We start from the raw sequence: 22,498 nt of genomic DNA on the forward strand, positions 1-22,498 counted from the left end.
AATGTCCTTGCTGTGCGTTTTCCGTGCCTTGGGGATTCAGAGGCGTCTACCTGCGACCCGTCAAAGTGAACGACATTGACACCAAGATTCCCACATCAAGGTAGCCTGGAGGAACTCGATCGTTCATTTCCGCAAAACGTAACGCGCAACACTTAATGTCGACGCTGCATTTGACTAAGGGAAATAAATATACGGCGGTCTCGTGTACCAAGAAAAAGCCCCGTTGAAAGCCATGCGAATGCTCTAAAAACCAGTTGGAGAAGAGTCAGGAGTAAAGGGCGAGAGTTGCTTATGTTTGTAGATAACGTAGCATAACCCTAGCATATAAAGAGGGAACTGCGCATCGAATGGAGCGAAAATGCGCGTCTCTTGCAGCAGAGCGTGTGCACATTAAGCTACTGTGTGCAGCACAGCTCAAGGGACAACGGCGGAGTGGGGAAGCCGTGGTCCGGGAGGAGCAGCGTCCACGTGGCAGCAGGTAAGCGGAAGAAGCGCAAAGGCTTCCGCTCATTGCAACTTGCTACCCCCACTTGCGGTTCAAGAGCTATCCTGGCCTCCCGCCCGCCAGCGGCTTTCACTTAAATGTGTCCGTGTTGTTTGTTGTCACAAAGTGGTTACCTTCCTGAGAAGCCCCTGGTAGCATACAGCCTTGTAATTGATTGATTGATTGACTATTTTATTTAGGCAGAGTACTTGTACATTGCACAAGACATTTCAATTTTCAGTTCACTGCTGAGGTAAACGGGGCGAATGGCATTCGAGCCGCCTGACGAGGCTCCTTACTGTGGAAACTTGCAGGCGTGGATGGTTAGCGTTTTTTAGGTGGTAACAGATAAAGGACCCGCAATCACGCACGTTAAAGCCATTAGCAGATGGGAGGCCAGCAGAGCCCTCGGAACAGAAATGTCGGGATAAGAAGATGTACGTGTGAGCCTTCGCGCTTCTATCGCTTACCTGTGGCATACAAAAACCACACGTTACAGCTAAGCTTGTTAACCGTCAGTACGGGATGAATGCTTCTTGTACTGGTTAATTTTGTCATCAAGTGGCCTGGGCTGCCACCTAATAAAAAGTGTAAGCAAGGCAGAATGGGGTAGAAGGGTAGCAGTACCATGCATGCACAGATGTAATTGTAAATGCCGTTTTAGATGTAAAGCATCTCTTGCTCTCGGCTCCGTCGTCCGTGGTCCGTCGTCCATCCATCCGCCGGCCCAGGAAGACACCGGCAACACTGCCGCTCCAGGAGCCCTTTAACGGGAAGCGTCCTCGTCTCCTGCCGGCCCAGGAAGACGCCGGCAACAATGTCGCTCCAGCATCTCATGGTCGGGGCTCTCCGTGGTCGGGGCTATGTCCGTCCCTCCCTGTTGTGGCGCCGTCCACACCCCCACTGCGCATGCTCGGCTCATCTCGGGCCGGCTCAGGAAGACACCGGTAACACTCCAGGAGCCATTAAAACGCTCCAGGAGCCATTAAAGGGTAAGACACCACCGGGCGTTCAGCAAGCCGAGCATGCGCAGTGGGGGTGTGGACGGCGCAACAACGACAAGGGAGGGACATAGCCCCGTCGCATCTAATAAAATTACACCATGTTCCCGTAGGGGAACCCTGAGTAGTATGCGAAACAGCCATGGGCTCAACGCAATTTCCCATTTCGTAGTTCCGGTAAGTGGAAAGTGTGGTAGTTACCATGGAAACCAAACTAAATATAACGGTAGCTACGTACCTCAACCTAACGGAAACGACGAACTGAAAACTCATGGGCACTTGAATCGACCCCATGGCTGCTATGCATACTACTCAGGGTACCCCTACGGGAAGATGGTGCAATTTTGTTTTCAGAAAGGGCGCCACGAATACGCTCAACGATCACGTGTACCTCTGACGCTAGTGGTTTTTATTGCGTTACATTCTTTGACAAGTCCCTCCCAGCCAGGACTGTGTAAGTTCCTGCATTGCCACAAAAACGCAGATTCGGCGGAAGTAACACCTGTAAATGTTATAATAGCGTAAATGGACGTAAATGGCAGAAAAACCAATAAAAATGAAAAACTGAAACTTTTACGGAAATTATCGGACAAAATCGAAAGTATGCTTCTTACACACTTTTCCCCAGAAGAAAACAACAAAACTCCGCAAAAAAGACCTTCAGAATACTAGGAATAGCAAAATTGGCGAGAATGACGAAAAACTTTGCACTACCCTACATTTTCAGGAATGCAGATTTGGCGACAAAATCCTCCTGTAATCTTCAATTAGCAAATTTGGAGACAATTGGTCGAACAGAATGTCACTAATTTCACAAAAATAAAAAAGAGAAAAAATAAAAATTTCAGAGAAATGATCTGACACAACAAAAAAAAAAAAGCATCTTATAGGTCCCCCCGAAAGCACGAAAAAAAAAACGACCATGAAAATGTGTTCGACGTACGAATAAAAATGGTGACAAAGAAGAAAACCATCTAACGCCCTGCATTTCCACAAAAATGCAAATTTGACGAAAAACACACGTGTAAATATTATATTAGCGTAAATGGAGATAATTGGTGGAACAGAAATTCGAGAACCCCGCAAAGTATGAAAAATACAAAATAAAATTTGCAGAAACATGAGGTGACAAAATAAAAATTTTCATCTTTACACCTCCCCCGAAAACCGAAAAAACGCCCGCAAAATAACGGTGGTAATACATTTGAACTAGTGTAAATGGGCCATCTCGGCAGTACCCCTTGTTTCTTCGAAAAAAAAATACTGTAATTAGCAAAGTAAAGGCGCTTCGTCGCTGTTATATCACACGTTTACATCATTGCCGAAAAAAAAAAAAAACAAATCAACTAATCCAACCTCTCGTGCTGCTCAGCCATATTTGGCCGGAAAGAACTCACACTATAGGAAAGTGGCACAAGAATTCTACCCATTTTTAGACAATTCGCTAAATTTCTGCATATTTTTTTATATAGCAAGTGTGCAAAGATTACTAACAAGCCATCAACCATTCTTGGACTCCCTGGTTCAAGTTTAATGAAGGCAGGAAATCTTCGGGATACGCAACAGCGACCCCAGGACAGGGTAGGGGGCTGATACAGTTACGAGGGTTTGACAACGAGCTTGGAGGGCTGTACCTCACATATATAAGCCGCAAATAAGCACCGCACATGTCTATTCCAATGTATACAACGAGAGTGTGTTGGGTGAATGTGGATAAATATAATAGAAGGAAGAGCGAACAACAAAAGGGGAGTTAGGAAAGCCCCTAATGGCTTGTCAAGTTTTCGGGGTGTAAACTCAAGAACCCTAGACTTACTAAGACTAAGTTGAAAGGTTTCGTGAAAAAGAGCACGTTAGATATTACTGAAGAAAAAAAATGTCAGCCGCGACACTTTCTACCGGATAGTGTGATCTCTGCGGCGTCATTCTTCACAGTAAAAAGTATATTTTAAACCAAGAAGTTGAGAAAAAGAATGGCATCACATTTGGGCTGGTAAACAACACATGCACGAAGAGGTATCATAGCTAACAAGATAACAGAAGGTCGATTTACGACTTAATAAAGGCTAAAGTGGAGATTACGAAGTTTTACACGTCTCCAGTGTCCCACTCAGTATTGTTAACTTAACTTGATACGCGGCCGCGTCGTCAGTTTCATACACGGGCGACAACGTATCAGATAATGCAGATGACCTATGGCTGCTTCCTTTGACGGTAACCTTCGTTATTTCCTCAAAGGTAGTAGAGAAGTGGAAGAGCGTTCTGGTATGCTTGCGTGGCGCCTTTCGCTTTACCGGACGAGTACGAAACGCGCTGACGTTTCCCTGCAGTCGACTTTCAGGGCGGTTCCTCTGCGTTCTTAAAAATGTCGATGGCTTGGCATCCCAATCCGACGCGCCAATTTTGAACCTCCCGGTGATTGCTTGTTCCGTTGCTTGATTGGAATTCAAATGTAAGTGAAGGCTCTGGAGGGAGAAAAACGATCCGGCGAGTAGAAACAGAGCCACCAGGAATGCAACAGCGGCAATAATCCATTTGTTGCCACCGTACTCGACAATCGTACCCAGCAAAGTGGGCTTCTTACGAGAACGTCCGGGACTGAAAAAAGGTTGTGATGTGCTGCGCGTAGACTGGAATTCTTGAGCTGGTGGTCGTTCATCTGAAGGAGGGGCCGTCCCATCATTATTCCGAGAATTGGAGCCACCGTTCGCAAAATTGAACCGGAACTTGGCCAAAAGGATACCCGGAGCAAACCTATGCCGCAACGCCTGAAGTACCCGACGCGAGAGCTCAAGTGTGGAAGTTGGCGGGTGTAGTTGACCACTGCTGGTTTCCACGTTGTTCATTCCTCTAGCGTGTTCCTGCGACAATCCCTGCCCCGATATACTCGCTTCGACGAGAGCATCCACCCCCGCAGCTTTTTCTGTGGCGTGCTGCAACAGGGGAGTGGAAAGACTCAGAATGGCTTGTGGACTGGCCTTCTCCACCAGAGCTGTGGGCAGACTGGCGTGTTCCCTGAATGACGACGTCCCCTCTCGGCACTCTTTTCGACCTAACGTGTAAGCGGAAGGTGCCGCAGTCGAAGGGATGTTCGCCACACCTTGCGATACGTTGGTCTGGATCAGATCGCTCGTGGATAAGCGGGGCGAGGACAAACATTTCTTATGCTGTTTCGAATCTTGTTCGATCGATGGCTCTTCAGTGATTGTGGAAAAGAGTTCCGCTGTCCCGCCTGCTATATGCTTGAATCTGGGGAACCTTTTGCAGCTTGAGACCCGGTCCAAAGAAAATTATGTTGTGTGTGTCACTGTCCTGGTGGCCCCACTGCTGTCTTTTCTGACACTATCTTCCGCAGGGCTGCGTGCCGGTACAACACTGCGCCCGACACCATCATGATATTTGGCGCAGGGGCGTGAGGAGCCAGACCTAAAAGTGACGACGTAGTGCTCCGAGTCGTAGTGTACGTCGCGCCGAATTTTGGGAGGTGGCGGCTCGTAGTGGCAGTCTTTGCAAGACGTCGCCGGAAGCATTCTCGGCTTGGCATGGCAAGCGGCACGACGAACGTACCGCCGGGTGATGGGCTCGGCATCCGACTAAAACCTGACCCCAACCGCCGCCAAATCGGCCTAAACGCACCCAACTCTGCTGGCAACTCTGTCTTTTTGGCCTCAAAATCTCTCCAACTTTGGTGTGGAAAATCGAGGGGCTTTGGCCATGCTGACAACGCTGACGACGTTGTTTTGTGCATTTCTTGTTTCTTGTTCGTCTGTCCGTGCTTTTGCGGCACCGTTTCAACAGAACGGACGGACGGCTTGTACGCTGTTGTGGTTTGAAATGGCAGCTGTTATTCCAGCTGACGTTCCTAGGGTGCTACCGAGCCTCACGTCAGTCTGCGCCTCAACTTCAAACATTCAGCTTCGACGACACAAAGGCGGAGACTTAGGGAGCTCGATTTGGTGGCCGTCTACGTCGGTGGTAGCGACAAGCTCGTCAGGAGGTAAGTGTTTAGTCATCTGATACTGCGCTTTTTATACCCCGAAGAAAACACACAAGGTGTTGCTGGCTTAAGGGCTCGTGGTAGAAGTGTAGGCTCATTTTAAAGTGGGTAAGCTACGTGCCATATTTCTTGCGAACGCGCACCCGCAAGCATAGCGTCGTGATTTTTTTTTCTTACGTGCTCATATGCGTAATTGAGCTCGAATCTGCTAGCTATGGTGTCACTATGCTTACTACTGGTGACAGTTATTACACCGAGGTGAACGTTCACAGCGTCAGTAAGCAGAACAGGGGTTCTGGGTTGCATGCACAAATGCAAAGCGGGCACAGTTTCGGAGGTATTTATTTCGGTATCTTATGTCATCGAAACGTCGCTCACTGCTTCCATTACAGGGGCTGGTCGAAAATTTTCACTACAGCCGGTGCACGTGTACGAGTGGCCGACGGGTGACCTGCGCTGTTTCTAAAGAGAGACAGACCTACCTCAAGAGACAGCTTGTCGATGCCTTGGGCTAAGGGCGTCACTGTTCTCGTTGCGGGTGTAAGTATTTCGCAAAATCTGCGCTTCGCAGTCAGTCTTTCGTAGGGACAGTGCAGTGAAAGTATATTCCTGTTGAGAAGCTGGATTATATAAGCGTGCGTGTGTGTGTGTGTCTGTGTGTAAAAATACAATTTACACCTGTCATCACAATTTCTGTTGTAATTTTTTAGGAAACATAATTGAGAATTCCTAGCGCTCGCATGCAGGAGTTAGAAGATGGAATGGATTCCACAGGATACATGCCGCGACTTATTCTGTTCAGGGGAAAGTGAAATGGAGACACTCGATGCTAACAATGAACAAATACTGCATACCATGTGGTGCGCCCACCTAATGCACTCACATTTGGTGCCCAAACATTGGTGTTGAGTGCATTCAAAGCTGCTGTTTCTTTTTTTTTTATTGCTAAGACTGCACTACAGAGGTTGCTGTACATGGTCGTTTTAGAAGTCAGTTATTTATTGCAATTTACTAATGAAATTGTGTTTCGGCAAAAATTTCCTCAAGCAATGCAAGTGGGGTTTTAAGATTAAAGGAGCCTCAGGTAATCGAAGAATAGGTAGCCATCGCTACTTTTTTGCTGACACGGGGCACTCCTTGACCGGCCCTATATCGCCAGATGAGAATTTTTCTCACATTGCTCGTGCCGTAGTCATCATCCTGAGTCTATTTGTGTACACTCCAGAACAGAGGCCTGTCTGCTCCATTTCCGATTTCTCCTATCCTGCTTTATCCAAATCCATCTGTTGCCCATAGGTTTTCCTCTCACACTCATCCACCGAGTGTTCCGTTTTATTCAGGCCTCGCATTCCTTGATTGCAACCTTATAGGTGTGTGCAAGTTTTTATGTAACAAAAGGTGCTTTTAAATGAGTAGTGATGCCAAATTCCTTGATGAAAAATTAATCATAATGTTTGACTTCGATCTCTACGTACAGTGCTCAGCAATTGAAACGCGATGAGCGCGTGGCTGCCGGTGCTTGTTGCGCCACAGGTGAGCGCTTGTGAAAGCGAGCTGATGCATTGTGGTATATGATGAGGGTGAGAGCGTTCGTGACACATGCTTAGTGCATCCGGGAGACAGCCCTTCAGTGTGTGGTTCTTGGCGGCGCCATAGGGGTGCTACATGCCATGGCTTCAAAATGCTGTGCCTGCGTGCTGCGCCGCGCCGTGCGAAGCTGGGCGAGCGGGCACCGCGCGCATTATGAAGAATTTGAATGCACATTTATCGCGATGTGTTATCGTGTCCCGGCGCAGCATGCAGCCGCAGCGTTTTGAAGCCATGGCATGTAGCACCCCTATGGCGCCATCAAGAACCACGCACTGAAGGGCTGTCTCCCAGATGCACTAAGCATGCGTCACAAATGCTCTCACCCTCACCGTATACCACAATGCGTCAGCTCGCTTTCACAAGCGCTCACCTGTAACGCAACAAGCACCAGCAGCCACGCGCTCCGAGTATCGCGTTTCAATCGCCGAGCGCTGTACACGGTCACTGGCCAATTTTTTTGGAATGTCCAATAATTGGAAAGCATCAGTGGCACTGCCATCTACCTGGCTGTGCCAGTGTATAACGACGTCTGAAATTTCATACGGTGAAGTTATTCGCCATCTGATTTTTCTGTAATCTTGTTTGCCGCGACGAGAGGTCCAAAATGGCCGTAATCACAGCAGCCCCAATTCTGTTCTCTTTATCCCACAGCCTTTAACTGCAATTTTCACGTTCCCTTCCTTCACATGAAGCATTACAAGTTTCTCCGTTGTGGGTTACTACCAGTGAGATTGCGTTATCCGCGCACATTTGTTTTTTCAATTGATTTCACATTCTCTTTTTTTATGCTAAGTAACTTCAAATTAACCAATATATTGGTTGCAGCCAACTCTTGCAGCCAACATTGGCTGCAAGAGTTCCACTTTTGTGCAAGGCTTTTGTGGTACGCTTTCTTGCATGGCTTTGGTGTCGTGCTAAAAAACCTACCCCAAGGAACAAGCCATGCAGTGAGGCTTGTAAGTTTGCATGTTGTGCGGCAGAGCCAACTTTTATTTCTGTATTAATAAGCTTAAAATCAGACCTTGAAGTGAACCAGAGAACAGTAGGCCATTTGCCCTTAGGAGCGCATGGAAAAACAAGTAACGAAGCAGTGCACAGAGGAATGGCCTCAGCGGCATTTCCAGTTCGAGAAGCTCAGAGTAAAATATGTTTTGAGAAAAGGCTGAGAGCAATGGATCGACGTAGGTGGACAGCTAAGGTTTTCAGGTACATATACATGAAAAGCGTGGACACGCAGTGGTTAAGGAGGACTAGATGAAATGCAGAAACAACAGTGGAGAAGCTAAGACAACCACAGCAACCAAAAGGAGGCAAGGCAGATAGAAATGAATAAATGGAGAGAAGAAATGGAAGCTAAAACGTCGTTAGAAATGTACAGGGCTGAGAAATTGGACAATAGAAAGGAAAATTTGTACGATAATTCTAAGGGAAGCATTTTGCTTCTCGAGGCTAGGACAGATTGCTTGTGAACTAAGAGCTTTGTGGGAAAGTATACACAAAGTGATGGGGTATGCGCGGTCTGCGGAAAAGAAACAAACTATGCGGCACATAGTGTTTGAATGCGAGGGTATCCATCCAAACCTAGAGGGAAATGTTTGGCTTCCAGAAGCCGCAGGGTTTCAGTGTAGCACAGAGGAAGTCAACTTCAGGGCTGTCGAGGCGACAAAGAGAAGATATTCTAATAGAATGCTGGTGGATGAAAAGCAGACGGGAATATTGCCTAGGACAGCTACCACGTGTAGCAGAAAGAATAAGTATTCTGTGCCTAATAAGTTTTTTTTGTGCCTGCCCTAAGAGCAGAGCTAGTATTAAATGCGTGTAAAACACAGGTATACTAGTTTTTTTTGTAAGATGACATGTCATCACCCCGCTACAAAAGGGATACCACTATCAGTCATCATCATCATTATTAATGAGGTGCAAGCCTTATCTGCTCCATGAGGCGAAATATTTAGTGTTATAAGCAGTGAATGGCCCTGATATTTATCAGGTACGCGAGGAGCATGGCTTATGAACAAAAGTGTGCTAAAAGGAGAAATAACATAAAAAACGAAAGCAAGTCCTTGGTGGTTCTTACAAGACTGCGTGGCTCAATAACCTCCCATCTGGAGCCATCAGATTGCCTGGTATTTGTCGGAGCTGTTGGGGGACTACATAATTGTGCCTCAATAGCACGCCAGGCGAACCTATCAGTTTACATGATGTTTCTCAAAGGTATTGGAGTTACTAGCACCGTGTCTTGGTATGGAATGTGCTTGACGTCGGGTGTACTGCTAGATTCTGCACCAGCTAACTTTGGTTGACCAGGCAAGTACAATGACAAGACCAAAGTGCAGGAAGCATATAATGCCAGCTGAAGCCACAATGCTTGTTATTTCAAAACCACGTATGCAGACTAAGTGCCCCAAGGAATTTTTGTAAATTATAAATGCTTCAAACAGTAAACAATGTTGCAAATTGAATTAATAACAAACACTAATCATGAAGAATTTTAATTTTCCCAACTTTAACGTAACATATAAACAGACATTTCATTTTGTCTTTAAAATATTTATTGCCTTGGTGGACTTGCTTATTTTACCCATTTTTTAAATGTAAAACTGATGCTTCACTTAATTATTCAATTGCTTCGGTTAAAGTGAAGCAGGAAATTTGTAATGCAAGTTAAAGGTATCATGGCCATACAACTTTTCATGTGAAACACATATAAACATTTTTTCTTGCATGCTCATGCTCCCAGCGCTGCTGGAGCAGCAAAAAAACTAAGGAAAGAACTGAAAAAACACTTTTCAAAAATGAACAAGGGCTGGAGTTAAACAGCTGTATATCATGCTTTTGCTGACTGGGGTAAATTGAACAATGCCAACTGTTCAGCTACAAGGTTAGGATAGGTTAGGTATAAAAGAAATTTCATTGAAACACAGCTTTCTAAGGTAATCTGCTTGCCATTTCTTATTTAGAGGGCACCCCTTAAGTGCCCACTTCGCTTCTGTGGTTTCACGTCGCTGTCGGCTTCGGTGTAACCGAATAAAGAGGGCACCAGAGATAAATGAGATAGAGCAAACAGGAAGGTGGAGGTTCACATCACTGTCGGCTTCGGTGTAACCGAATGAAGAAGAGGGCACCGAGATAAATGAGATAGAGCAAACAGGAAGGTGGAGGAGGAAAGTATGGTGAAAGTGTGAGGGGGAGGGCAGTAAGCAGAGGCCGCACGAGACATGCTCGGCGGCAGTGATGCACTGTGATAAAACACCAGAGTTGCGCCCGCTGTCGTGTGTTCACTGATGACGCGGTCACTTCTGAGACACAGCAGCTATGCGCCGTCACCGAGAAGACTGCAGTTTGCACTGCGCTCCGATTTTGCATTGGGGGTATCGTAATCTTGAGAAACCTTTTTTTTCTTTCCCTTTCTTTCTTTACTCTTTTTTTTCCGTTTGAGAATTATTTCTAGCTCAGTGTTCAGAGAGATTCACAGTATACTAGTTACGTATTATCATGTTTGCAATTTCTTCTAGTGCAGCCAGTGGTGAGCAAATTCAGTGTCAGATATTCTGCTACCAATCATATCAAAATCACTCTGTACAAACTGCAATGGAGGACAAAACACGCATGGACTCCCGACATAGCTCAGAACATTTATTTTGCATTCCAACTTTTTAAATGCTCCTTTATCTTTATATGCACAGTGGGCAATGGTATCATGCTGGACTCCAATGTGCCAGTGTATTTGTCCAACAATGCTCAAACCATAGAAGAAATCATTGTTTCTGAAATAAACCAAACAGAACAAGCTATTCTTAGTTGAGCGCCAGTTTTCTTGTGTGAGCCATGAATCTGGCGGAAAAGCCAGCTTGTTCTATTTCACACATCTGGAGAATGTAGAAATGTGTGGAGGCTTACCTCAGGTGCCACACACACCTGATTGAACATAGCTTGCAGCATATGGAAAAAATAGTGAAAACATGTCTGTTACTGGTGGCTGGTCACAGAAAAGAACGAATAAATGCCGGACTTTTTTGAAAAACAACTCTAGCAGCAAGCCACACGGTCCGCAGAAGCAGCGCGACACAGGACAGTGAGCGTGCTCACCCACTGAAAGACAGCATAACTAAATAAAAATACCTTGTATGCATTAAAATTTTCTGCCAATCCATTATGGTGACACAATTGCTACAAGCGCATTCTCATTGCACCATAATTTGCAACAGCGAATTTTGTGTTTTGTGGATGAATACCATGCTACTTTGGCTTAGTTTTTAAGCTTAATGAGTACCCAAAATCGCAATAATTGTAAGTGGCCTTTTAATTTAGCGAAATGTCGATGCTCGTCTGGTAACATTGATGTAAACAAACTTCCAAGATGGCGGCGCCCATGTCTGTTTACGGCAAGTGAGTTATCGAACTCAAATACCGCTTAATAATTATTTGCGGTCTATATTACGAGGTTTTCGAGCTTAAGTGACGCACCCGAAGCCCAAATAGCTTCGAAGCCTAGCGATTCTCTACTGTTAAGCTGTGTATAGTACAAATACCAGTGGAATCGGCCGACCTGCTTACCGGCGTTGTTGCACGTCCCGTGGCTGTAACTTGGTTGCTTCATTGCTTGCGGCTGTGCCGTTGTTTTTATAGTACTCCTTTGATGTTCAGGCATGATTTGCCGTGAATGAAACCTGCCTGGTTGCATCGATATTTTTGAAAACCGCGAAGAATGACCGTTACGATTTGCCGATCTTCGCTTCGAGAACTTGTGACGATGCGATGACGATTGGATGTCTTGTGAGTGAGAGAGTGCGAATCAGTCAGTGATCGAACATTCTTTTGAAAACATTTAAATGTGATGAAATCTGATTTTTATGAGGTTGAAATTCACGGATAAATTTGTCCGCGGCAAGGCGAGGGCGACGCTCACAAATGTTGCACACATCGGTGGCGCAGTTGCGGGTATTGCGGACGTTCAATGGGAATGCGTAGCGAAAATGAGAAGTTGATTAAACACTGAAAGCGTGCATAATAACCGAACATAATAGACACGACGAGATTGGAATAGACGTTTGCATGTTTTGGAACATGCAGTGAGCACCTTGCTTACACGTTGGTTGACTTCGATGGCCAAACAATTATGGTGGTTTTTGCTTCAGCTGTCAAATATTACCCCACAATGGAGTAAGCTGGAATGCTATCCCCATACACTGCAGGGTGTCGTTACGTTCTAAATGTCCATGCAATGTATCCAGTACTGTGGGCCCACTGTCGCTCAGCTGAATGCTGGGGAGTGCCACATTTTATCAGAAAATGTGATGTGTGCCTGACTGTATCAAAGTTTGCCCAGATCCACAGTACAAACGTCAGGAGTTCCTCCACCACAATTTAATATGGCTGGTGTTGTAGTGGCCAAGGCCAAAAGGCGTTGGCTAAGAAGCTGTACTCAAGTTTATGCATCTTGCCTATACCACTAGTGCGTATGTATACAAAATATGCGGGCACGCATATATGCATACACCAGCATATATGCTTACAGAATGCAATGCATGCTAGATGAAAAAAATTTGTTTACCTAATGTCAATTGATGTGGTAGTGCTTGAACCGACACTAAGCACTGCTTAGTGACTGTTACTTATGTTGTTCTGTGTGACTAGTACAGCCACTATTCTGGGTTCGACAGTGCATGATTACCTTGGCATTGTTTATGCTGTGAAGTTCTAAAGCGTGTGGCTAAGGCGTTGTGCTGCTGAACACGAGGTCGGAGGGTTCGATTCCCGGCCACGGCGGCCGCTTTTCTAATCGAGGCAGAAAGCAAAATCGCCCGTGTGTACGAGGTTGCGGCGCACGTTAAAGATCCCCAGGTGGTCAAAATTTATCCGGAGCCCTCCACTATGGTGAATCTCATCACCTGCGTTGCGTCGGCGCATTAAACCCTACAATCAATCAATCAAGTTCTAAAAGCGTGATGATGAACACAATATCAGCTGAATTGCATGGCCTGTTTCTTTGAAACTATTGGAGGGTAGAAGAGAAAATGTTTGGGCATGTTGGTTCATACTCACACCAGAAACATAGTGCAGTAAAAACACAAGTCGAGGACGGGACAAGTGAAAAGTTTCAACAAATTCTTTATTGCAGGACCAGCGCATATAAACACATCTGGCTCGTAAGAGGAGAAAAGGAAACAAAAACAAACAGCAAAAGATGAGAGACGAAAACCGCCACGTGGTTTGCAGGGCGGGAAAACAAAACGTACAAACCACATACAGACATCTGGTCACTAGAGAAACGCTACTTTTTGCGCACTACTTGCCATGAATGGGGCTCCATTTTTCAAATTGATGAATACCAATTTGGTTGTGTTTTAAGAAATATTACAAAAGGCAAAAGTAGCAACTGGTCCTGATAAATAGTGATTATAAAAGTTCCCTCAGCTTTCGTGCAATTCTCAAACTTACTAAACTTTAAATCGGTATAAATTGGAATCAATAAGCTCACATGCCAAATTGTTTCGGTGTCTGCGCTTGTGTCACGCAGTGGTGTAGCCCCAAGCTAGCACATCAGGATGGCTAGGTTCTGCTGTCTCACCCTTCGGAAGACGCTCCTCTCCGTTTTCTTTATGCCGGCGCACGGGCAGGCTATGGCGGCATCGTCCACCACTCTAGCCAGGCCGTGGCCGACGCTGCAGCGTTTGGGACGCCGCCCCCGCGGATTTCAAGTAACGGCTGGCAGAATCTCTGGTTTCACTCGTTGTAGAGCCACGTGTGAGAAGAATTCAAGGGATATCCCATGGGAAATTGTTGTGGGTGTCGTTTAAAGCTTTCTTTCCAACAGTTTTTCGTTTTTATGTTTTTCTCTTTTTCTCTCCTATTACAGGCCAGATGTGTATATACATGCTGGTCCTACAGTAAAGCATTTATCGAAAGTTAGCTCTTGTCCCGTCCTCACCCCATCCTTTGCTTCTACTGTGCTGTTTTCTGTGTGGTCTAACATTGTTACACTCTTTCTTTTTTTTTTCTTGCACGCATATTTCGGCAGACTTCACAGGTTGACAAAACGACAGGTGCAATTCAATAAGGTAGGGCACCTAGCAAACTTATACTAAAATTTATTTGTACTACTTGCATCACTACACACTGTCACAGCCATCACTAACTCGGGGGAGGAGCCGCACCCCACTAATGAGAGGGTGGGGAATGATGAGTGGGATCACGACTGTGCTTACAAGAAGCAGATGTGGTCCTCACTAGTGTAAGAAAGTCATGGAAGCGTGATGTAGCTTCTTATGTGTGACAGTTACGAACGAGTAGAATGCCGCTGTCTCCCTTCCGCATCATCATTCCTTCTCTCGGTCTTGCCATCTTTGACATGCTGGCCACGTCATCCAGCAAGATGAAGAGCATAACATTGCCCCTTCCAAAGGGGCAGTGTTATGTCACCCATGCCTCATTGACATGGACCCTCCTTTAAGGAGTGCGTGTGTGTTTGCTCATGCATATATGTGAACTTTCATTGTGCCATGTAATCCTGTAAAAGGAGAAATTGATTTTTTTCTCCTTGCAATCATTTGTCTAACTGTTACTGCCCATTTTTTTGCCAGGACCTGTTACTCCCAGGGAGCCACAAGCCAGGACGCAACAAACTTGGTATAAACTTGGCGCCACTTGTTATGTTGCTGGAGCCCAACTTCTGTTCATGGCCAGCGGAGTAGGGTGCCTCATCTGTTTGAGCTGCGTGTTAGAGCCAGGACACTTGCGGAGCAAGAAGAAAGTGATTGCTGTGGAGCGATTCAGTGATTTTGTTGCTCATGCCCTTCCAAAGTGCAAAAAAGAATAGTTTTGCAAAGAATTATTAACACTGCTAAACTTTTTTCTTTGCGTGCAACATGGCCAGCAGCGACATGGCGAAAGCATTTTTCATTTTGGTTCCTATTGCTTTGGTACGAGGGCGTGGCTCAAAAAGATATCCTGAAGATAACTACATGTACAGTTCTCATTGCCGGCCTTGACCGGGGTCAACTGTTGTATACCCAACTTGGTCACTTGTAGGGCTGGCAAGCCACCTTGAGGAAGGTGCTACAAGAGGGGCGCAGCTTATCTGAAAGCGCCACAGCCCCTGAAGAAATTTTTGTCGAGTAGTGCTCCTGCTACTGCAAAACATTATGCTTCCGCGCAAGAATGACGGCGTTGCCACGCTTGAAATATGGCCAAGTTGGAACTGTTTTGCACACACTCAAGCGTTTCCGCATGTGCGCAAACGAGCGTCATGCCAAAAAAAAACTTCTCCATGTAAAGACAAAGTTGGTAAAGGTTCTGAACGTTTGAATGAATGGGTGATTGATGATTGATTGATTGTAGGGTTTAACGCGCCGACGCAACGCAGGCGATGAGGCGCGCCGTAGTGGAGGGCTCCGGATTAATTTTGACCACCTGGGGATCTTTAACGTGCGCCGAAATCTCGTGTACACGGGCGTTTTTGCTTTTCGCCTCCATCAGAAAAGCGGCCGCCGCGGCCGGGAATCGAACCCGCGACCTTGTGCTCAGCAGCGCAACGCCTTAGCCACTGAGCCACCGCGGCGGGTGAATGAATGGGTATGCTCAAAAATTAATGGTAGTCAAGCAGGCAGATATAGTACCTGTGTGGTTTAGTTGTGCACTTTGACTTCTGCATAGGTGAGAATCGGGTCCGGCTGACTCATACTGACTTGTGACTAAGTGCTGAATTCGAGGTGCTGACTGGTGATATACATACTGACTGGAACGGTCGGTACTGATTGTTACAGCCACTACATCTTGGGCCAGCAGTCACACTGTGAAAAAAGCGAAGCTGGTGAGGTTGGAGATTATTGAGCCCCTCCTGACGGGGCGTGCCGCTCCTACCCAGCAATTTTTTGGCACACTGGCCCCCATTGTCGCTGGCTGCCTCGGGTAGGTCACTATCTATGAAGCCAGTCGTGGTTTTAGCCACGGCAAAGTAAAAAAAAACAGCGGAGATGGATAGATCCTGTCTTTCATCCTCTTCAGCTGACTATACACATAATCCACATGGATTGTTTATGTATTGTTGTTGAAGTGCAGTTGCAGCATGCCAGAATATAATTTTCAATGGGTACGTGTGCCTTTCATGGCCATTGCTATTGTTTTTGGTGCCTACAGTTTTGTACACCTCAATATAAGCACACAAATGACACAAATATATTTGTTAATTGCAGTTGTACGCCTTATAGCATAAAACCTGCATTACAAGTGTATGTCGGTGTATATATGTGCGTGGATTATTATGAATAAAATTTATTTAATAGTGCGATTCCTTTTTTTGTGTTGCATCTTGTCATTATAGTTTGTATCTGCTTGTCCAAGTGTCATTTCTACCCGCCGCGGTGGCTCAGTGGCTAAGGTGTTGCGCTGCTGAGCACGAAGTCGCGGGTTCGGTTCCCGGCAGCGGCGGCCGCTTTTCTGATGGAGGCGAAAAGCAAAAACGCCCGTGTGTACGAGATTTCGGCGCACGTTAAAGATCCCCAGGTGGTCAAAATTAATCTGGAGCCCTCCACTACGGTGCACCTCATCGCCTGCATTGCGTCGCCGTGTTAAACCCTAAAATCAATCAATCAACCAAGTGTGAATTCTACAAGTAACCTTGACTGCCAGGTCCTGCTTAACAGATTGAAATGAAAATATGGCAGCAAAGCAAGCCATAAATCCTACTTTATTTTTCACTAAGTGCAGACAATATTTTTACTGAAGAGTCGTCAGTTCGTCTGTGTACACATTTAAAAGTTCCCAGTCATAACATCAATAGGATGACAACTTGACCAAAATGTTTAGAGGTGGCACAACTTTTCACTGCGACCGATAGCATTATCTACCTGTCTGCTCTTGCCTGAAATGGCAATATCTGGTGTACACCATGGTTTGCTCACTGTTGAAAGAAATACCCTAAATCCTGAAGGGCTGCGATAAAACACCGGTCTGTCAAGGGAGCACCAAATTTCAAAGTCAATACAAAATCTGAAAGTAAAGGTCCTCTATTAGTCTAATGTAGTTAAGTGACCTCAACATCTGAAATACGTATCCTTTTTGCAGGAGGGGGGGAGGGAGAGGGCTTTGTTTTACGTGCCGAAGCTGCACATGCTCCTTGAAGGACACCACATTAGGAGCTATGGATCAAGTTGTACCACTTGGGGGGCCTTGAAATGTGCAACGAAGTCTCTATACAGAGGTTTTCTTTTCCACCTCTACCAGAAAAATGGCTGCCACAGCTGGGATTGAACCCATGTCTTCGATGATGGCAACAAAACATCCTAGTTGCTGGGCAGTTACAGTGGGTTACCGCAAGACACGCCTGCTTAGGTCGGCTTTATTGCACGACACCTACACGATGCAAGAAAGCCTAATGCATGCAAAACCTTGCCCAAAGCCAATTTGTTCACTCTGGTGTACATTAGATGAAGTGAAATGTTACCAGTACAGAGTTTATGAGCTGGGAAGAACCATCTACTCAAGAGAACGGCATGAGCAAGACATTGAGTTATTACTTGTTGGCAATGCCTGCAGTAACATCCTGATCCTAGTAGGCATGCATAGCAAGGGCCTCTTTTGAATGACTGGAAGGACTGCATCCAGTCAAATATACACTGCTATTCACAGCATGTTGAAGAACCACATCCATGTGTGCCAAATTTTGTTCACTGCTCCGCTGTCTTTTCTTCACCTTTTTTTTGTACCATTTTCTAATCAGTGCACACACTCTCGTGTTAGGTCGTGATCGCCCAAGTTATCTTTGACCTCAGCTTTCAAAGCTGTTACACTAAACCAATATTCATATTCGAACACAATTTATTATATTTGCAGTTACTTTTTCTACTTGCACGTGATTTGCAGTACCGAATTTTATCATTGTACACTTCTAGAAAAAAGGAATATCGCAGGAGTAGTGCATCTAATTCCTTTGGAAGACAATGTTTTTGTTTTCGCAATCTGATGTAGCATGCACAGTCGGCGCTTCATTTTCATTGTTTTCTGTGAACTACATATCCTCCATTATAAAGAAGAGTTTGGAAGTCATTTGACTACAGGAAGTGCAAGTAGGAGCGCTTGAGTGGAGGAAGCACAGCTTGGTCATCATTCTGATTTGTTTTTTGTTCAGTACGACGACTGTGTGTGACACTGAGCTTCGATATCAGTTGAAATAGTTGGCCTGTCCTTCCGCCAGTGGAGCCTGTGGGGCCAATACACTGCACAAGCATGAGGCAATAAAGCCACACAGGCCAGAATCCGGATATATATATTGTAAGAAAACTGCGCCTCTCTCACAAAGCCATGTTGAATCCCTGAGCCGGGGCTCCCAGCTTTTTCCGCCCCTCCAAGCTGGTGGCTTCCCTCTTTGCTGTCGTAGTAAATTGACCACTGGCCATGCTCAGCTCCTTTTTCCCAAGGCTTCACACCTCTACAAGTACCAGACTCCGCTTAAGATGAACTCCATGTGCCATGATTAAGATGAACAACACTTTTGTTCACTTGTAACATCCACAACGCAATAAGGTCCGCTGAAGACGAATTTCTGGTAATACAAATTTTCGCCGTCCCCTCGAGTTTGTCTTAATGTATATATGTATAATAATAACCGTCTCTCCACACTATCGTCCGCTGCGCATCCTGTGCAGCTACAGCACTCACTAAGTGGGTCCAGATGGACCCTGCTCCTAGTGCCTCCACACTATAACATTACCCTGTCCTTGCCAATCCCTGAGAGAGCATGGGCCACTATTCAGGGCACACACAGGCTTGAATGACAGGCTTCACTCAACAGCGGGCACAACACTACAAAGTGGGGAACCTAGTGCTCCCGCATAAAAATAGTGCAGGTGGAAACGTTATCTGTTGTGTAGTCCTCTAAACATCTTGGCTGTGACTCTTATAAGGCAAAAGCTGTGTCACCAACGGCTACTGCAGACCATTTCTGAAATAAAACTTTTTCCAAGATCCTACCAAGGTCACACCGAAATGTGCACAACTTTAAAAAGGTCGCCTCCTGATGAAATCTTCCGACAGTGTTTTCGGTACCTTTAAAATGTGCCATTCTTTGTGCAACAATAACACAAGGAAAGATGCACAAAATTTGTGGTAAGAAGCATGCTAAGCCCCTTGTTAGTTGTGCGATGAGACACCTTTGACTTGACATAAAGCTTTCATTGGCCAAATCAGCTGATGTATCAGGGACCACTTGAAAATGTGCACCATCGGTAGAAAATTACACTGGCCGTTTGAGTGCAACATTGTAATTGTGCACCCAAGTTGACAAAAAGAAAAATAGTGGAAGAAAGCACGGATGTAATGGCACATAATGTAACAAACGTTTCGATCAAATGAAAGAACAATTTGTGAGTGAGCCCCCTCTTTATCAATCTACTCCAAGGAATGTGCTCTTGCCAAATGCCTGTGACCTTTTTTTATGCTTCTTATACCTGATCCTGTGACCTTTTTTATGCTTCTTATACCTGATCGACATACCCTAAATAAATCGGTTGCAAGTAGCGCCCGTCCTGTCTGTTTAATGTCCTTGTGGTCTTCGCACCCAGAACTGATGCACGTACCAATGAGCTCTTGAAGAGTGGTTGGAAGGTAAAAGTAGCTATGGTGCAGCTGTTCCACTAGTAGAAACAGAAAATCCGGGGTGGTTGGGTATAAAACAGATTTTCACCCAAAGGCCAAATCCTAACGCCGAATGCAAACACAAAACAGTGCGGCACTTTTCTGCTGTATATGTGGCAATTATTTGGAAGCAGTCTGTACCTGCCTTGCTGACATAAATATAAGCAAAGCAGGCATCATAAGTGGGTAGCACAGGTCACAGCTGTAACTAGAGCTTCTATGTACAGTTAAAACGCATTGTGCGTTTCGTTGTTCGCCCTTCGCACAAACTTAAGACTACATGCTCAATAAATTCTTCTGAACGGAACATACATATACCGACACACGTCAAAATATGCGACTACAGATCCCACAGGCTAGAATGCACTACTAACATACTGAAGCGGAGCTTGCACGCTCTAGTAGAATGTAAAACCATGTTGAAGCACGCTAGGTTATCTAGAAGTTCTGAGTTATTAGTCACTACTGCTAGGCATATTCCATCACAACTATGAGATAAAAGGGAAGCACGCCGGGCAATACACGAAGCAGCACAGGCACCAATGTCGAAAGCTTGCAGGAAGCGTAACGCTCGCCTTCCACTCTCAGATTACTTGGCACAAACGGGTGGTGGTGCTGCACCAAATGCACCACGGTGAGCCAACTTCACCCAAGGATCGCACGGAAAACACTCAGCAGCAGTTTGAAGTGAGCAACCAGCAGGAAGGGCACATTGCAGGAGCTTCCAAATAAAGCTGGGCTACTGATTCACTGTAGCTCGTTAGACGCGTCTTGTTGGTGATGGGCAGCACAGCTGAGCAAAGCGACTAAAACCTGACCGCAACACGGACGTTGTTCAGTGCGCGTTGCAAGTGTTGCCAGCGTAGCCGTGAGGGGCAGCGTTCAGCGTCGGTTGCGGTCAGGACGAAGCAGTGTTGCCAGCACGCGTTTGTACAGTATGCTGGCAACAACATCCGTGTTCCAGTCAGGTTTTAGTCGCTTCGATGGGCTCGTCGCAGCATTGCGGACTGTATACTGGGTGCTCTTGGAAACCGCCGTGTGAGATCCGCACGCCGTGTCTTGGATAGGTTTCGTAGATGTAATTCCGGTTGGGATTGCGGTTGGAGCTGGCGGGGTTGTAAAAATGAAAGCGCCGATCTTCCATCACTCTCAGATATCTGAGAAGATAAAGGTGGTGATAATGATGAGCCTAATGGGATGTGGACGATGGTGCCTTTCATGGGTTGGGCACGTTACCGCACGATGGGGATTGGACAGGGCGTATGTGAACCAATGGTAATAATGACGCTACTAGAATTTTGCGCGTACACATATAACATCGGCCAATTTTAAGGTTGGGGTTGATTATCTAGATAGGAGGAATGACTAAATAATACTGCGAATGTCCTCCGAAAGTACACGTGAAGTTTCATTTGATTGAAGAGACTAGAGAGAGAGTAAACACTTTTTGTAGCAGATATAGCGCTCTTGGGGGGGTGCCCTCCCCCCATGAGGTGCCTTCTAGTCGAGGTAGCCGTGGGCTTCACTGGCTGCTCCGATCGTTCCCATCAGCCGACGCCGGGATGGAAAGACGGAGCTGGTCATCCAGGCCGTCCACTATGATAGACAGAGAGAGAGATAAAATGACTAATGAAAACGGCGTTGTTTGCCGAGCCTTCGTGATGGCTAGGCTAGAAGTTAAAGTACTACAGAGGAATAAAGTTGGCCACGGAACAGTGATGGGAACTATGAAACAACCACTCAGAGTGACGACGAAGAGGATCACTAACCTAATGCTGGGCATGCGGGAATCACCTTTAATGAAACCGCAGATTCCCTGGCAAGGGTAGCACTCTCCGGGCCTGTTGTCGATGCCATTGAGACTACGCCTTTATTAGCCGCCGCAAGGTTCCGTAGATTGTTGAAACTGCAAGGGCAGCACGAATCAGTCCTATTGTCGTTGCGAGATTTTTGTCATCTGAAATTCTCCTGGAAACCGAATTGGTGCCCCTCACGCGACCTCGAGGTGATTGTAACGAGCCTTCGATGTCGTGTGCACCAGTTGACTAGATACCTCCACAGGTCTCGTCTGGCGCAGTCTGCCATGTGCAGTCACTGTAATGAAGAAGAGTCTGTCGACCATTTCCTTTTGTCCTGTCGACGATTTTCAAGCCTCAGACGTCAGCTCCTTGAGGTGCCGCTTCATCGCCTTGGGCTGGTCTTATCAGTGCCGGCTCTTTTATCATTTGGGGCTTCAGAAACTGGATATGGCCGCCGGGATGTTTGTTGTGCTCTTCTGCGCTTCATAGAAAATTCCAAAAGATTCACAACCTAATTCGTATCTTATTCTCGAACCTCACCAGAGCCCTCCAAAAGCATCCATTTCTGAATATTTTATTATTATTATTATTATTATTATTATTATTAGTCCCCCTCCCTCCTCCACCTCCCCCTTCCTCCTCATCCTAGCTCCTTCTTCTTTCTTTCTTTCTTTCTTTCTTTCTTTCTTTCTTTCTTTATTTATTTTGTTTCAATATTGACTAACTTCCAAACGCGATTCCTCAAACACAAGAAGAAAAAAAGCCTCCAAATATTTCTATTTTTCCTCGAATCAGCCACCTAAGCAGTAATTTCATTCGAATTAAGGACTGATGTTTGGCCGATCCCCTGATTGCGTATGCGCCAATAATGTAAAAGGAACAACGAGAACAACATAATGCGAAACAGCGCCAGACCAAACCTTGCTCATACGAAATAGTAATCGTAAAATCCTCTATATACAATGCGATCAAGGGCTGAAAATTAAGGGGAAGT

The 22,498-nt window shown here is 45.8% G+C and overlaps 1 long non-coding RNA gene across 1 annotated transcript; it reads left to right on the top strand.

Moving 5' to 3' along the window:
* The first annotated feature begins 5,197 nt into the window (after positions 1-5,197).
* LOC144139139 (uncharacterized) lies at positions 5,198-14,874 on the top strand. The gene is made up of 3 exons (XR_013316068.1): positions 5,198-5,482; positions 5,875-6,022; positions 14,656-14,874. It is a non-coding gene; the product is annotated as an uncharacterized LOC144139139 (long non-coding RNA).
* The last annotated feature ends 7,624 nt before the right edge of the window (positions 14,875-22,498 follow it).

The sequence above is a fragment of the Haemaphysalis longicornis genome, unplaced genomic scaffold (assembly GCF_048455015.1).
Source record: "Haemaphysalis longicornis isolate Haplotype H1 unplaced genomic scaffold, Haemaphysalis longicornis Haplotype H1 scaffold_5, whole genome shotgun sequence".
Taxonomy (NCBI): domain Eukaryota; kingdom Metazoa; phylum Arthropoda; class Arachnida; order Ixodida; family Ixodidae; genus Haemaphysalis; species Haemaphysalis longicornis.